At 43.8% G+C, this 16,950-nt stretch overlaps 1 protein-coding gene across 1 annotated transcript in view; it reads right to left on the bottom strand.

Annotated features, from left to right (window-relative positions):
• Window positions 1-361: 361 nt before the first annotated feature.
• DEXI (Dexi homolog) overlaps window positions 362-16,950 on the bottom strand; it is a 30,806-nt gene continuing 14,217 nt past the window's right edge. Inside the window, exon 2 of the mRNA XM_075317918.1 lies at window positions 362-6,406. The gene's annotated coding sequence lies outside the window, so the exon portion shown is untranslated. The remainder of the gene's footprint in view (window positions 6,407-16,950) is intronic.

Genomic DNA, 16,950 nt, shown 5'->3' with positions numbered 1-16,950 from the left:
TGACAAGGCTCCAACCTGCAAAGCTGATCTGGCACAAAAGCAATCAGAGAAAGTTGGAGCCAGATTGATGAAGAGTACTGTTTGTCACTCATTAAGTCCATGCCTCAGAGACTGCAAGCTGTTAAAAAAGCCAGAGGTGGTGCAACAAAATACTAGTGAAGTATTGGAGGGTTCTTTTTTTTGTTTGTTTTTCATGATTCCATAATTTTTACCTCATAATTGTGTGATTCCATAATTTTTCCCCCTGTTTGCTCTTGAAAAGTAACCCTTACTGGCTAGCACATTATGTTTTCATGATTTTTTTTTAGTGTTTCTTAAAGCCAGAAAGTTGACATTTGAAATGACTTTAGTTTTGTGCCATGTCTCTGATCTGCTTTTTATTAAACAAAAGTAAGCAACTGAATGAACATCCTCAGAGCCAGGTGAGTCCATAATGTTTTCCAGGGGTTGTAATAGAATTGTATAATTAAATGACAATATTTAACATATTGATATTCCCCTATAGAATGTTTACTGTATAGGACTAATTCACTGTTACTTTGTATATTTTTGGATGTACATTAATGTGTGTCTACTTATGTTTTAATATGTTGATATTTAGTAAAGGAGGAATAATTTTTGTGAAAATTTTATAGATTGGAGACATTTCTATAGGTTGTTTTATATGGCTGCAGGTGAGTCTTTTGCTGATGGTTTCCAGTTAAAGGGGTTCTCCACTTAAAGAAGACTGGTCTCCAAAAGTACCCCGTTTCTGCTCTTATTTTATTCCCACCGATCCCAAGAATTCCATTTTCTTATTTTAAATGCACCATATGTCTTAAATTGTATGGCGCAGTTAAATAAAAATGGAATACTCATGTGAGCAGCGGGAAGATTTCCTTGTGAATTAATGTGACTAATTATATAGCTGTGTCTGGCAATGGCATGGTGTGAGTGCTGCCAATCTTCAGCTTTGTGCTGAGTGGCTGAACCATTAGGGACAGACAAACAGCCATACAATCTATTGCCATTAGATCTGCTGGTCTTTTATGTGTGGGTGCCAACAGGCTTTGCTTGCCTCTGAGAAAAAGAAGGTTGGCGGTGTTGGATATTCCCTGTAGAAGATTGCAGGCTGCTATGCCTTCATCACTTTTAAGAAATAATATGAATCTTCAAGCAAGCTAGCCATGCAGGTAACACGAGGACTTCAATGTGAACATGTATTGATGCCTGTGGCTAATATCAGTCTATAAAAGCTGCTTTACTGTACATCCCTCTATATTAAACCTGCAGCCCCTCTGTTCTAACACCCATCACCTCACGTCAGCGGCCCCATCACCATCACCTCAGCGTCCCCATCACCATCACCTCAGCGTCCCCATCACCATCACCTCAGCGGCCCCATCATCATCGCCTCACATCAGCGGCCCCCATCACCTCAAGTCAGCGGTACCATCACCATCACCTCAGCGGCCCCATCACATCAAGTCAGCAGCTCCCTTCACCTCACGTCAGCGGCCTACATCACCTCACATCAGCGGCCCCATCACCTTAGGTCAGCGGCCCCCATCATCTCACGTCAGCGGCCCCCCATCACCTCACGTCAGCAGCCCCCATCACCTCACGTCAGCAGCCCCCATCACCTCACGTCAGCGGCCCCCATCACCACACGTCAGCGGCCCCCACCACCTCACATCAGTGGACCCAATCACCTCAGCAGTCCCATGACCTCACATTAGTGGCCTGCATCACGTCACGTCAGTGGCATAAATCACCTTACGTCAGCAGCCCCAATCACCTCATGATAGAGGCCCCAATCACCTCATGTCATCAGCCTCTGCATCCCCTCACATCAGCCCCCCATCATCTCACGTCAGTGGCCCCGCATCACCTTACGTCAGAGGCCCCATCACCTTATGACAGAAAGCCCCCTATCACCTCACTTCAGCGGCCCCCATGACCTCACGTCAGCGGCCCCCCATGACCTCACGTCAGAGGTCCCCCATCACCTCACATTATGTGTTTCACTTCAACTTCGTCACATTTGATACATTGGGAAAAGTAAAGACAACCCTCCATATTGTGCACATACATTTGTCACAAATTAGCTAGAAGTATTATGTAGATACTGATATTGAATCAAATATTTAATTCTGGTTTCACACATCCGCCATTCACTGCAAGAGTAAGGGCCACAAAGTCCAGACCAGCTGCCGGTCTCATGACCCAAACACAGCAGCCTCATTGGCATATCCCAGTGTATAAGGTGTCGAGTTCTGATCAAGAGAACAGGAGGTGGTCCAGATATTGTGGTCAGTACTCCGACAGTGAATGGCGCGAGTGTGAAGACGGCCTTAGTCTGACAAGATGGGTCTGGCAATTTAAAAGGTGAATTGGCACTGAGCATATCAAATCACATATTTCAAATCACAAATTTCCCTCTGTCTTATTTTGCTCCATAAAACTTATTTAAAGGGGTTGTCCAGGAAGATGTTGATGACCTATTGTTAAGTGGGTTACTGTTCTTGGCTACTAAATCTCAACTCCCACTCACTTCAATGGGAGTAGAGTATGTTGGTGTGAATTTATTCACACATCCCATTGTATCGACTACAACAGTTGTCTGTGGAGGTTGGTATCAGAAAATTCCTCTTATCTAGTGGCATCTGAGACTCTGCTTTTCCTTAACCAGCCTGGTGTGACGCATAGGTGATGTTGTGCCAGCCTGGCTGATCAAACGAGAGGCTGTGGATGCAGTCAGGTAAGAGGCGATTCTCCCTCTCTCGTTCCAGCAGACACAGACCAGTGTCATGGCCAAAGGAATGGGAGGTGAGAATTGTTTCAGGTCAACTTTAGACCCGAGCTGGCACCATAATATGATCCACTACACAGTGCACAGAGCTGTGGTTTTTGGCTTCATACATGGTTTATATCAGGCCACCACTGCCAGAGCTGATCTGCACCCCCAACATTCTGATATTGATGTATCCTAATAATAGTTTATCAGCATCATAGTCCTGGACAGACCCTTTAACACTACCAGAAATCGCAGTATTCCTGACGCTATATTGCACAATAATGTAATTAAAGGTGGATGTGTTGTGACCAGCAAGTTGAGTGTGCAACAAGCCAATTTTGATCTTTTGTGCCTTACGGGGTACGGTAACACCAACTCGCTGGATGGAGAATGACTAATAGCGGCATCAGTGTGATCTCTGACCATGTGATGTGTCTTACGGCCAAAGTCGTCATGTAGCCATAGCGCTGATTAACTCATTAATAATTGGGTGTTATAAATAATGCAAATATCCATTACATACATGTGTATAGATGATGATTTTGAATTATACATTCATATAGACCATATGCAAATTAATCTGTAACCCTCAAAAAAAAACCTGCAAAAAGAGACATGGCAATCACATGTGTGTCAGGCTCATTAATATCATTATTGCTATCCTTTACTAATAAATCATGGAGGTGCAGAATGTCCTTCCAGAATATTGGAGAAAAACGCAAAATGTTACAAATGTAAAGGGGTAATCCATCTGCGCACCTCCACATTGAGAAGCGAGCCATGACGGTGAGGTCACATGTACAGATATCTGCGGGCTCATATACGGCAGGTATCAGAAGACGTAACGTCACCAGCTCTGATACGGAAGTGTGCAAAGTTGGATTACTCCTTTGCACAGAACATACAAGGGCAAGAAACGAAAGGTAATTTCCGCGTAGACCACAGGAGTGCACCGTTTCCAGATCAGTATTTGGATTCTCCTTCCTTCTCTATATGTCACATAGCAACAAATACAGTGCTCATACCTCAGTAAATACATTACAAAGTTCACTTTTATATTATGTTGTCTAGGTAAAACGTAAGAGAGGATCTTGTTATGGCTTGGCTATGGTTTAGACCCACCACCGTGATTACTTTGCGATACATTCCATTACTTTGTCAAATGGGAGAACCCCTGTTTTTTCTGCGTTGTAAAGATCTATGATATGGGCCTATACTCTTCCTATCCCCTGAATGTTTGATAAATATTAGACAGGTATGGGGCCTGACCCATGGGACCTCCACCGATCACTAGGACAAGAGAGCCCAGTTTCTTGTCCCACCCCCTGCTTTCAACGGAATGAAATTAAAGATTGACCTTCACTTTATGGAAACTCCTTCCAGTCCTGGCCGTGACCTGGATCAGCCATTCTAGCCATCATTGGGGCTCCCTTCAGCCCAAGTGCAGGATTCACCTTTTGCCTTGTCTGTAATACATTAATTTTCTGATATGTGCAAAAATTAGATTCAAAGCCATGTGATCCGAGCACTAGAAAGCTGTCCTGTCATTTCACAGTGCTCAGCTGAGCTTCAATCTACCGTAGTAATGAGCTGAATACCTTTGTAATTGGAGATAGACCACTGGGTGCCATTTATTAAAAAAAATGTATAAACAGTACTTATAAGCAGGGTTGCCCAGCACCCTTATCTGTACCATTAAATGCCTCGGTCCAGCTAAAATTGCTTGGTTGCTCTGTGAAAAGCACCTTTGCAGTAGTCTTACCAAGCTCTTCCATACCTTATGAAAGTGGAGAACCTCTTTAAAGTAAAATTCAACAGTTTGGAACTTATTCCTTACCTATGGGATAGGGGATAATGTCCCAATTGTGGTCGCACCGCCAGCGATCCCGAGGACCAGAACTCTGTAGATCCCTATGTGAATGGAGCGGAGTTGGATCATGCACAACTTCCCTCCATTCATTCTGTATGACATCACCACCTGGTCTTCAGCAATCCAATAGGAATGAATGGAGCAGAGTTGGATCATGCACACCTTCACTCCCATTCATTCTGTATGAGATCGCTGGCTGATCTTCAGCACTCTTATAAGATTGAATGGAGCAGAGTTGAATCATGCACACCTTCACTCTCATTCATTCTGTATGAGATCGCTGGCTGGCCTTCAGCACTATTATAGGAATGAATGGAGTGGAGTTAGATCATGCACAACTCCACTCTATTCTTTCTGTATGAGACCCCTGGAGACTGCCCAGCACAGCGTTAAGCTGGTCTTCAGCTCTCCCAAAGCAAATGAATGGAGCATAGGTGTACATAATAGACTACCTCTACCTTCACACTGTGCTCCTCAGAAGTCTGGTTCTCGGGATCTCTGGTGTTCTCAACAGTTGGACCCCACTGATTGGGAAGTCATCCTATCTACCATGGATATGGGATGTTTTAAACCTGAAAATACCCCTTTAACAATACTAACATAGAATACGACCGTAGAGCAAACAAGGGAGAGTCCCCATTATCCATCCCTCAGTGTGGCTATCTCTTAAAAGTTGTGTCCACCGTTGAAATACATTTTTTTATTGTCCCAATGCATCTATAATGAGAAACTTTGCAACAGATCTAAGTGATAAATTAACTACCATTCTGTTTCTACAGCTCCTATTCAGACATGTGTCTCCATGGTAACAGACCACAAATAAACCATGTGTAGTCTGACCATGAAGTCAGACTCGTTACTATCTGCCCTTTGCTTCTTGCTAACCTACAAAAAGCAAGAAGTGGTGGACAAATGGTACACAATATGAGATCGCAAAATTACACCCTACAGGGTAACCTTGTCTGCATAAGAGATGTAGAAACCAAGCGACAGGAAAGATCAATGGCAAAGTCATTTCATTTTTCATATAGGTATTGTGTAAACATTTTCTAATAAAATAATAGTTAATCCAAACTTTAATACCTAACCATTGGGGGTTCTTCTTTTTCAAGAAGTGTCCATTTTTTTAATATTTGGAAAAATATAGACTATCAAACTAACTATACAAGTTGCATGCCTCTTTTATTCAGGACTGAAAAAAATAGTATAAGTAGTATTAATTACATTAATTACAGAGGAAGACTGATAGCCAAGAACCATATTTCAGTGCAGTGACTAGACCACTCTTCCATTACGATTTAGTATTGGTTACACCAATAATCTCAAACATCTAACCCAGATGTTGCTGCCGGTTTCCACATTTACAAGAGTACAGTATGCTGGACCATAAGGCACACTGTATTAGCTTCAAGCCTTGGGTTACAAAATACCAAATGGCCTAACACCTTTGTAAACATATCTATAATATATAGCTTTACCTCCACATTATATGTTGTGAAAGAGCCCTGTGGGCCTAAAAATGGCCAAATGAGCGATTTTTCTACGTTGGAGGCCAAGTTCAGAGGATCTCGTCCACACCTAATGGCACTATTGTAGTGAAAGTTAGAATGTGTAGAGGATATTGGTTAGTAAACACTAATGCGTAGTTATGTTTAATCCTTTCTCTGTTCCGCGACAGTAGTAACTTCAAGAGCATTTCTTCATTTTTACAGGTTTTTCAAGTTTCTCTTCACAATATACATAGGTCTCTAGATCCTAAACTGAAAAAAAAGAGAGACAGTAGTTACATTATATTCATCCATCCATCATTCACCATCACAAAGCAAAAACTGAAAGCAATGTCAGGTCCAATTTGCACCCAGAACCACGAGCAGTTCTGGGGGCATATTTCTAATCCCTCTCTATCCCAACATCTAGTAGCATGGATAAAGGGATCTTTAGAAAAAGTATTTCTAAAGATCCTTTATGATATGCTAATGAGCGCAGGGACTACTTTCAAGAGTGTTATTTCCCCTGACTAGTCCGCCCTCTTAGCATGTTAACACGCCCACAGGGCTTGACTTGTCGGGGGAACTAACGCCCTTGCAACTAGTCCCTGTGCTCATTAACATATCATAAAGGATATTCAGAAAAACTTTTCCTAAAGATCCCTTTATCTATGCTACTAGATACAGGGACAGTTAGGCAGGGGATAAGAAATATACACCCAGAACTGCTCGTGGTTCTGGGAGCATATTGGACATGACAGGTTCCCATTAAGTTCAATCAAAGCATGACAACAAACACAAATTCTACACATATAGGCGTGGAGGATTTTAGGTTCTAAGAAATCATATTTTTTTAAGCCTTCGATGGTCCTGCTGTGACCGACTCCTGAGGTAGAGTATTCCACAGACTAACATTTCGTATGGTGAAGAAGCCTTGTATCCTCTGGAGATTGAACCTTTTTTTCTCCTAGATGGAGGAAGCCCACCCTTAACTTTTGAGGGGATTTTACATAAAGCAGCTTTTGCCTATACTTTTTGTATGGGCCATTTATGTACTTGTATACATTATTCATATTCCCTCTTGAATGTGTCTTCTCAAAACTAAATAAATGTTTTAGAGGACGTTAACTTCAATATTAATTATTAATGTCGTCCACGACTATTAGACTATTAATATTTCAATAATTACACTGGTTGGCTCGCCATTTTTTTCAGGGGGGTAACTGTTAAATGGGAAATCCGAATATTAATTATCAATGTCAGCTTTGACTACGTATAACTAATATCCAATACTAAATGACAGTTTAAAGGGAACCTGTTAGGTTTCTTATGCCATCCTAGTCAGCAGCATTCACATTTGCACATCAAAATTCCCTTCCTAACCAGCCCTGTATAATATCATTCTCTAAAATCCATGTGTATAAAAAGCATTTATTACCTCCATTTTTCATATGCAATTAGGTCCTTGATTAGTCGCAGGGGCATTGTTTCCCCAGACTAGTCGGCCTTCTTTCCATGTGATCACACTCCTGTGGGTGTGATGACATGATTTCCATGAGCCAGCATCAGCCAGACTCGGAAAATTATGCGGATGCATCACTTCAGTAGCATCCTCTGCACAGTCAAGTTACCATCAAAGTCGTCCCGGTTGGGCAGTTCTTCAGGATGAGGCAGATCTGCTCCACCAAGTCTAGCTTTACCAAACAGGCAGAGCAGTTGAGGTTGAGGTTCAAACAAACAGAGGGGATATAGCGGAAGGAGCAGGATTTTTTTTGCGCCGGTACGGCGTACCGGAAGATCCGAAGAGCGCTGAGGGAAAGCACCTCTGGCTCTGTCCACATGGCTAATTTGTAAACTATGCAAATTAGCCATGTGTGGAGCGGAGGCACAAACAGAGCAGCTATTGGAGCTGCAGGACCTGCGATGATGTCACATACATGTGACTTGGGTGGGCGGAGCCATGGAGTTTTGCCCAGCGGGAAAGAAGATGGAGAAGGTGGAGGAGTGCAGGGTATGTGAGTAGAGCGGTGCAGAGGGTGGCAGGCTGTGCAGGGTGAATAGAGTGAGATTAGGGGTATGGAGAATTGAGCGACGAGGGGGATGGAGGATGGAGAGATCAGGGGGATCCAGGATGGAAGGAGCAGGGGCAGTAGCGTAGCTAGCGGGGTGGAAGAGGGTGCGGCCACCCCAGGCTCCGTGCTCAGAGGGGGTCCACCCGAAGCTGTGATACCATTAGCTATATCAGCGTGCATAGCGCGCTGATATAGTTAAAGGAAAGGGAACCTGTCACCTCCAATATGCGATCTGACATATTAGCAGACGCATATTTGCCCTAATAGCAGCTCCCTACCCATCCCTGTGCTGTAAAATTGTGTAATATGAAAGTAATAAAAAACGTTTTATTACTTTCATATTTCCTATGTAGATTACAGAGCCGCTGGCCCCATGGGCAGCGCCTTGCCCTATGGGCGTCTGCATACTGTCCGTGGAATCACGCTCCTGTGAACGTGATAGCATGGAGTCACATGAGCGACGTCCCCGTCGCTCATTCTATCCTGCGCACGTTTATACTTACCATTGCGGCAGGCTTCTCTTCCAGGTTCTCCTTATCAGTTTCAGATGCACAGTGCGCGTCTGAAGCTGGCGAGTGAACACCCGGAAAAGAAGCCTGCCGCAATGGTAAGTATAAACTATTAGGGCAAATATGCGTCTGCTAATAGGTCAGATCGCATATTGGAGGTGACAGGTTCCCTGGCAGTGTGGAGTAGACACGATCTCCCTGCACTGCTGCTGATGACAGCACACACGCAGGACACAGGTCCCAGCGTGGTGACGTCATCACTCAGCGCTGGGACTCTGCTGTCTTGTGCACGCGATGTCCTGCCTGCACTGCACCGCTCAAGACCTGATGGAGCAGGTGAGTATATGTTGTTTTTTTTTTTCGTAAAACGCAGAACAGGGGACATGTATACCAAGGCTGGGAGCAGGTAAACCGTGCACAGGATCTTCTCCCGGCCGCCCGACAGCACCACCTGCCCGCTCCTCAAGCTCTGCCGCCGGGTGGCAGTCCACCCCCCCACCGCCCCGCTCCTCAATCTTGTTTGGTTCAATGCGTGTTTCCCTTGTGGTCGTGGCCTCACATGCGCCAATGTCTCCCACAGTTCTACCTCCTATTCCGTTGATTGTACACGTCATTTTAATATACTGTAGATCACTAGATCTCTTGTGACACCACACACATGGTATACTATGCCACATATGGGTGCCCCAAGGTCTATGTTGGACTCCCCTCACACGAGCTTAGGGTTAGGATATTTGAGCATGTAAGAGACATTGGCGAGGCCAGATCAGAAGACTCCTCTATGTCATTTTAAAGGCATTTAATGCCTGTAACCCTAGAAGTACTGAGGTGTTGACGTCACACACGAGGGTATCAGGGAAGCAGTTTTACCACATTTAATTTATTTTTGGTGTTTCTTGTTTTGAAAATTATTGGCCTCATTCATCTCCTTCCCCCTTCCTTTCTTGGAGGACGTTTTATACACCTACTATGACCTTGAATCTTCCCCGCTTTGGTGGATTGGTGCCCTTTTTGTATTGCAATGATTGTACATAATGGACCTACCCATGGGCAGTGAATATATGAATCTCTATATTTTACTATTATCATCATGTATTGTGTCTTTTATTCCTATGTATATATTTACACTTTATTGGATTTTACAGTAGATTCTAACTTTTACATTCCCCACAATGTCCCAATACACTATCACTGTTCCTGCGTCGCTCGGTGGCTATCTTCTCTGCTGGCACCACTGTGCGTGTGCGCTCCTGGTACGGTGTCTGGGATTTTATCCTGCGGCATCGATTTGGTCGTGACACGAGAGCAGGAGCTGGGTGACGCGTAACCCGCTGTCGCGCATGCACGCTTTAAGCTGACATAGTTGTGGCCAATTGTTCCAGCTGGGTGCGCATGCGCCATCCTCGGCACTGACTGCTTAGAAAAACCATACTGGCGCATGCACCAAGATACACCGTATCTACCATGTGACCAGTTGCTGTGCTACAAAAAGTTCCTATTTGGGAACCATGAAGAAGAGGGATATTTGACCCACAAAACATGCATCGGGCACCTCCTGCACCAAGCATCCCCCTTTGTATCCCCCCAAATGGTAGGTTGTTTGCTGCTGACATTTATTACCTCTTATTTTGATTATATATACAGTGGAACCTTGGTTTAAGAGTAACTTGGTTGAGAGCGTTTTGCAAGACAAGCAAAGCTTTTTACAAATTTGTAACTTTGTTTAAGAGCAATGCTTTGCAATAAGAGCAAATCCTCACCGTATACACTTCTGGTTCCGTCCTTTCACCACGTTCTGACCCGCTCTAGAGGTAACTTTCTGTACATATGTACTGTATACTGTACACAGTATACCATTGCATAGTACAGTATATACTATATAGCATGTCAATTTGCATTTGTGGATACAGTACTGTACTTTCTTTCTGCTATCCAGTACAGCACATTGCTTGTACAGTACCTCTCGCACACCAACAATTCTATTGTAAGCTAAAGTGCAGTTTAATTGATGTTGTTTTTTACTGTATTGTACAGTATTGTGTGTTAGTGTACTGTAATAATATATGAATACGGTACATTATATTGTATTACTGTAATAAGTTTGTATAAATACAGTAAATATTTTTGGGTTGTGGAATGAATTGTCTGAGTTTCAATTATTTCCTATGGGAAAATTTGCTTTGATATAAGAGTAACTTGATTTAAGAGCTCACTCCCAGAACCAATTATGCTATTATGCTCATAATCCAAGGTTCCACTGTATGTTATTACAGCAACCGCATTCTGTATATGCACTTGTGTTCAATGTTACCTTCGGTGAGTTATTGGTCTACTCTATTTTTACTATTTGGCAACATTTGTATGGGGGATACCTAGTGACTGACAGGCACTCTGAAAATGCATGTAAAGTACAAGGCTGAGACTTTGTGTATATTTAATACCTATTATACGAAGGATTGTTCTTATTGCACAAAAATGCCACCTTTTCTCCTCTTTTCCAGGGTAGGGCTGTATATAATGGTCTATGAAGACTAATGCACAGCAAGATAGGGCTCTATATAGAGGAGAGAAATTGTATACTGAATGATGGTGCTGTATATTGAGAGGAGTGATATACTGCCAGATGGGGCTGCATTGGCTAAGATGAGCGATGTATTGCAGGATAGGAGTGCATATAGAGGAGGAAGAAGTGATACTGCAGGATGGTGCTGTATATCGAGGGGCTGAGAAGAGTGTTCTACAGGATGGGAGTATATACACAGTGTGTCCACCCATATCCTGTCCACAGCCATTAACTTGAGAACGGCGGCAGCTATAGGCATAGAAGTGGTGTCTAGGTATAGTAAAGTAGCCATGCGCTACGCAATGAAACCACTTATTGCGCCACCTGGTGAAAAACAACGGAGTTATCTCGAAAACGGAACGAGATAGAGAAAAAAAGTCAACTACAAAGTTGCAGGGCATCATCAATTCAATACGAATCGACACCTTGCATACAGAAATGCTATGACATGAAACCCATGACCCCCCCCCCTCAAAACTCAAAACCCCCAAACATTGAATGCTGGTCACGCATATGGCGCTCATTTAACTTTGATGCGCAAAGTGGCCACCGTCAGCTGCAATGCGCATCTGGACTCTGGACAGCATACTGTATCTTGCTGCACGTTGTGCAATATGGTAGGTGACACGTTTGCACAAGCATCTATGATACGACGTTGTAGGCCCTGCAATGTTGGTGTAGGGGGGTCGCATACACCTGCTGTTTGATGTGACCTCACAGAAAGAAGTCCAGTGGGGTCAGATCAGGTGAAAATGCTAACTCCATTGTTTTTCACCAGGTGGCGCTATAGGTGGTTTCATTGCGTAGCGCATGGCTACTTTACTATACCTAGACACCACTTCTATGCCTATAGCTGCCACTGTTCTCAAGTTAATGGCAGTGGACAGGATAAGGGTGGACACACTGTATAAAGAGGATGAGAGAAGTAATGCACTGAAAGATGAGGCTGTATTTAGAGTAGTGAGGTACTGCAGGATGGGGCTGTACTTACAGGAGTGTAAGAGGTGTGATGTTTTCCAGGATGGCACTATGTATAGAGGGGCATTATTACTATGCAGCAAAATCAGGGAGTATTATTACTTTTGATGGGGCATTTATGGCATTATTAGTTACAAAGTGGGAGAATCATTAAGTTTTGCAGTGCATTGAGGAGGCATTATTACTGCTATGGAACATGGGGCATTATTGTGAAAGGGCACCTGTGGGCGTGCTAACATGCAAAGAGGGAGGAATGAGCACAGGAACTAACGCCCTTACAACTAGTCAATATCCTCATTAACATATCATAAAGGATCTTTAGAAATACTTTTTCTAAAGATTTATTATCTATGCTAGTGTATACAGGGACGGTTATACCGTGATTAGCAATATGTACACAGAACTGCTCGTGGCTCTGGCTGCATATTGCACCTGACAGGTTCCCTTTAAAAGTATTGTTACCATCAGAGGACCATGTTGAAGGTATTATTACTTTTCAGAGTGCAAAAAGAGGGTACTATTATTTTCTAGCTCACTCACAGGGAGATCAATATTTTCTAGGGGCTAATTCATTGCTAGAAGGCACTAGGGGGCATTACCTTGTAAGAAACACAGTGGTGGGCATTATCACTATGTGGGATACTAAGAGGGGCACAGTTACCATGCAAAACAGCATGGGCACTTAGAGGCACAAAAAGGCTCAGCTTTGGGATATCAGCAGCACAAGGAGTTGTGCAGGTTGGGAATATATGGGGACGGTACGTATGTAAAGGACACAATGGAGGGCATTATTTCTATGAGGGGAGTACTGTGGCACAGCAGGTGCAGTAATGTGGACACATGTGGCAGCCAAGGTTCAGCATTGGGGTGACAATAGGTTGGGTAGTTTGTGAAGGTAGAGAATAGATGAGGACAGAACTGGAAATATGGGGAGTCAAATGTGTATTTGTTGCAATCGCTGCAGATGAGGGGGCCAGAGACCACCACAGCTGGAGTAAGTATAGTAACGTCCATTGTATTTGGTGCAGATTCCCAGCAAGGGTTGGGAGAGTCTGACTGAGGAGGAAGAAGGTGTGGAGGAAGGAGGACGATAACAGCGAGAAGGTAGAAGACGACAGCGGTGAGTGCAGTGACTGATGATCGGCCGTAGACTTTGCTTTATAATCTCCAACTGGCTGGAAGAAGTCATCCTGTCGGTTTAGGCCAAATGGAAAAGACGGGAAAAAGTCAACGACTCAGCAGAAACAACGTCAGCTGCCAGTCACCATCAATAGCTGTACTGTAATCTTATATGCTTTACAGGACTGGTATCTACCACTATATGGTCACTCAACTGCATTACCATCAGTCTTCATATAGTTTTATTGTGGGGGGTAATAGCATTGCCCTCTGCTGAGGTATACTCACTATGATGAGGGAGCGCCTCTGTAGTTGTACACATGGTTACCTAGGTTAGGTGCACACTCAGATTTGTTTTGCCCACTCCTTGCTGAACCTTAGCTATGCCTCTGGTGCCCCTATTGTGTGACAATTATTCCTCCCTAACTACCGTAGGCTTGTGAGAAACACAGAGATCTGAAGACTTTCCAGGCTGATATAAGTCCCCCATTGTCAGACAGCAGCTTCTATATGGCAGCATCAGACGTGACAATGCAGTTATAGTTTATGCGGGGAGGTGCCTTGGCCCGGCATGAATACCCTCCTCTGTGAAGAAGACTAGCCAGCCAGTGAATAGATTTGCAACAGCAGCACTAACTACCGTAATATTGCACCCTATGTACAAGAACATGGGACTGAACAGAAGGACCGATACATCCGGTGAGATAGGTTTTGTTCCTAAGCATGGTCAGGGATGGAAGGTGCAAGCTGGACGTTACTATGTAGCTTTGTATGAAACAGTTGCCTGTTTTCATGCATCTTTAAACTGCACTGATCTAAAGAATTTACACCACTTAAAAGGGAACTAATCACCAAGATTTTCGTATATATCTAAAGCCAGTGCTATACTGGCACGATCAGGCTGATTCTATACATCCAGTGCTGTACTGGCACGATCAAGCTGATTCTATACATACCTGTAGTGGGCAGCTCAGATACTGTATATAGGTTTTGAAATCCAAGAAAGTAAAGTTTATAAAAGCGGCAGCTTCTTGAGTGACAGCAGCTGAGCAACAGATAATATCTGGGGGGTATTCATAGTTATGCTAAATTCTTATAGTGGGAGGCGATAAGTATTATACAAACTATGTAACTTTTCTCTTCCAGGACCTGTGGTGAGGTCATACCCATGTGACCAGAAGGGGCGGGGCCTCAGCCAATAAGAAAATGTTGCTTCCTGATATTCAGCTTTGTTGGCTGAGGCTCTGCCTCTTCTGGTCACATGGGTGTGACCTCACACAGGTCTTGGAAGAGAAAAGTTACATCGTTTGTAGAATACTTATGCTAATTCTAGCAGTGGGAGGGGATAACTATGAATATCCCCCAGATATTATCTGCTCCTCAGCTGCTGTCACTCAAGAAGCTGCCGATTTTATAAACTTTACCTTCTTGGATGTCAAAACCTATATACAGTATCTGAGCTGACGACTACAGGTATGTATAGAATCGGCGGCCTGATAAAGCCAGTGCTATACTGGCACTAGGAGATATAATAAAAAAAATGTGTGAACCACCCTTTTTAAGTTGTGATCTCCAGTGCCCTCCATGAAACACTGGAGCACCTGGCAACTCACAAATCGCTGAAGACTGACTGTAGCGGTGGTGATAGAAGATGAAGCCAAAAAGTGAGCATATGATGTGGGTCAGGGAGATTTAACGCACCACTCCAATGCTGAAATTTAAAACAAAATTCTGTAGTGGTGCTGTAAAGGGAACCAATCACCACGACACAGTGTTTCTCTCAAATACCTTATGCTTGCAATAGTGCCTGTGAGAGTCGCTATTACAGACCGCTGTTCCCCGCTCCGTGACCTCGGGGATCCGGTGACGTCACGTCAAGTCCCAGATCACGTCACATCATCGCGGCTGCAGTCTTCCTGAGTCACTGTGCTGTGGATGGTGTTTCACTGCTTGTCACAGCTCAGAGTGTCTCCTTGGAGCACTCTGCTGTGAGGGAGGCTGTGAAGAGCGGTGAAACACTGCCCACAGCCCATCACTCACAGACACTCTGGCCGGCCGCGGTGTCAGGAACTTGACGTCGCCAGATCCCCAAGGTCACAGAGCCCGGGGGTCAGGTATGGGGAACAGCGGTCTGCAATAGCGCCTCTCACAGGCACTATTGCCAACATAAGGTATTTGAGAGAAACATTGTTTTTCAATATAATATCGATCTAGAAAATAAAAAATATGGGCGAATCACCCCTTTAATACAAGTCTATGAGAGTTTTGTTCTGGCTCTCATAGACTTACATTGTTAGCTTGTGATATAACTGCTGGACAGTCTAAAGTTACAGTCTCAAGATGGTGCCGCGGGACTGGGATTGCGGCGGTAAAAGGTGAAGATGCCGGAAGGCGAGTGTATGACAGAGGGTTTACATTTACAGCGACACTCATTGCAAAAAAACAAACAAAAAAAAAAAAAACACACTGAGGTGGTGCTTAAAGAGTCAAAGTTTTGACTGTAAATTAAAAGCAGTCATAGAATGCTAATAAAGTGCAAGGTTTTTACATAATTTATGGTCCACTTAAAGGGGTTGTCCAACTACTTAGGTACTAATGGCTTCTCCTTAGGATAGGACATTAATATCAGATCAGTGAGGGTCAAACACCCAGCAAGCCCACTAATCAGCCTTTTGCAGTGTTGTCAGTTGGATGCAAACAATATACTGCACTGAGCCAGGACTGTACACTGTGTAGTGCCTGTTCTGTGGGTACTGCTGCACAGCTCTTACTTAAAAGGGACTCTGTCAGCAGGTTTTTGCTACCTCATCTGACAGCAACATAACGTAGGAATAGAGATTCTGAATCCAACCATGTATCACTTAGATTACTGGCTGCAACCGTTCTGAATCAGAGTTTTTAGATTTAGCAATGTAGCAGATGAAGAAAGCTGCCCCTGCCCACATCAGGCTCTCAATGGAGATTGTGCATGGAGTGTGAGGTGTCAATCTCCGCAGGGGGCGTGTGGGACTCGCATGCTTGTGAGTTTCTAGTCCTCTAATGCTAATCACAGGGTAATTAACTGTTTAGTTTATGTAAACAATAGTTCACACACAGATAAGAGAAGCAGTTGCTTTTGTGTACAACTCTTACAGCTGTCCTCAGCTTACATAGCAAAAACCTGTTGACAGATTCCCTTTAAATGAATAGCTGCAATACCAAGAATGGCCACTAGACAGAATATGGAGCTGTGCAGCGCTGTCCATACACTTTCACATCTATCTGCCACTGTAAACAGTGGATCAGTGGGTGAGTTTGTTGTTAGACCCCCGCGGATGATATTGATGATGTATCCTAACAAGAGGCCATCAATATCCATCTTTAATACATTTCCCAGGTACATAAAATATCTGAAGCTTTTCCCGGTTATGTCCTTCAGATGTCACAGAGGCTGATGATGGCACATAGGCAGCATTAAGGTTCCTGAATTAATAATGACTAAAGTGACTGCATCTTGTGCGGCATGCTGCTGACCGCTATAAATTAAAAGTACGGTCAGACATTGAATCAGAGTCAAGGAGACGGCAGCACAACCAT

The sequence above is a fragment of the Anomaloglossus baeobatrachus genome, chromosome 7, assembly GCF_048569485.1.
Source record: "Anomaloglossus baeobatrachus isolate aAnoBae1 chromosome 7, aAnoBae1.hap1, whole genome shotgun sequence".
Classification (NCBI taxonomy): Eukaryota; Metazoa; Chordata; class Amphibia; order Anura; family Aromobatidae; genus Anomaloglossus; species Anomaloglossus baeobatrachus.
This window is presented reverse-complemented; position numbering and strand designations above follow the sequence as displayed.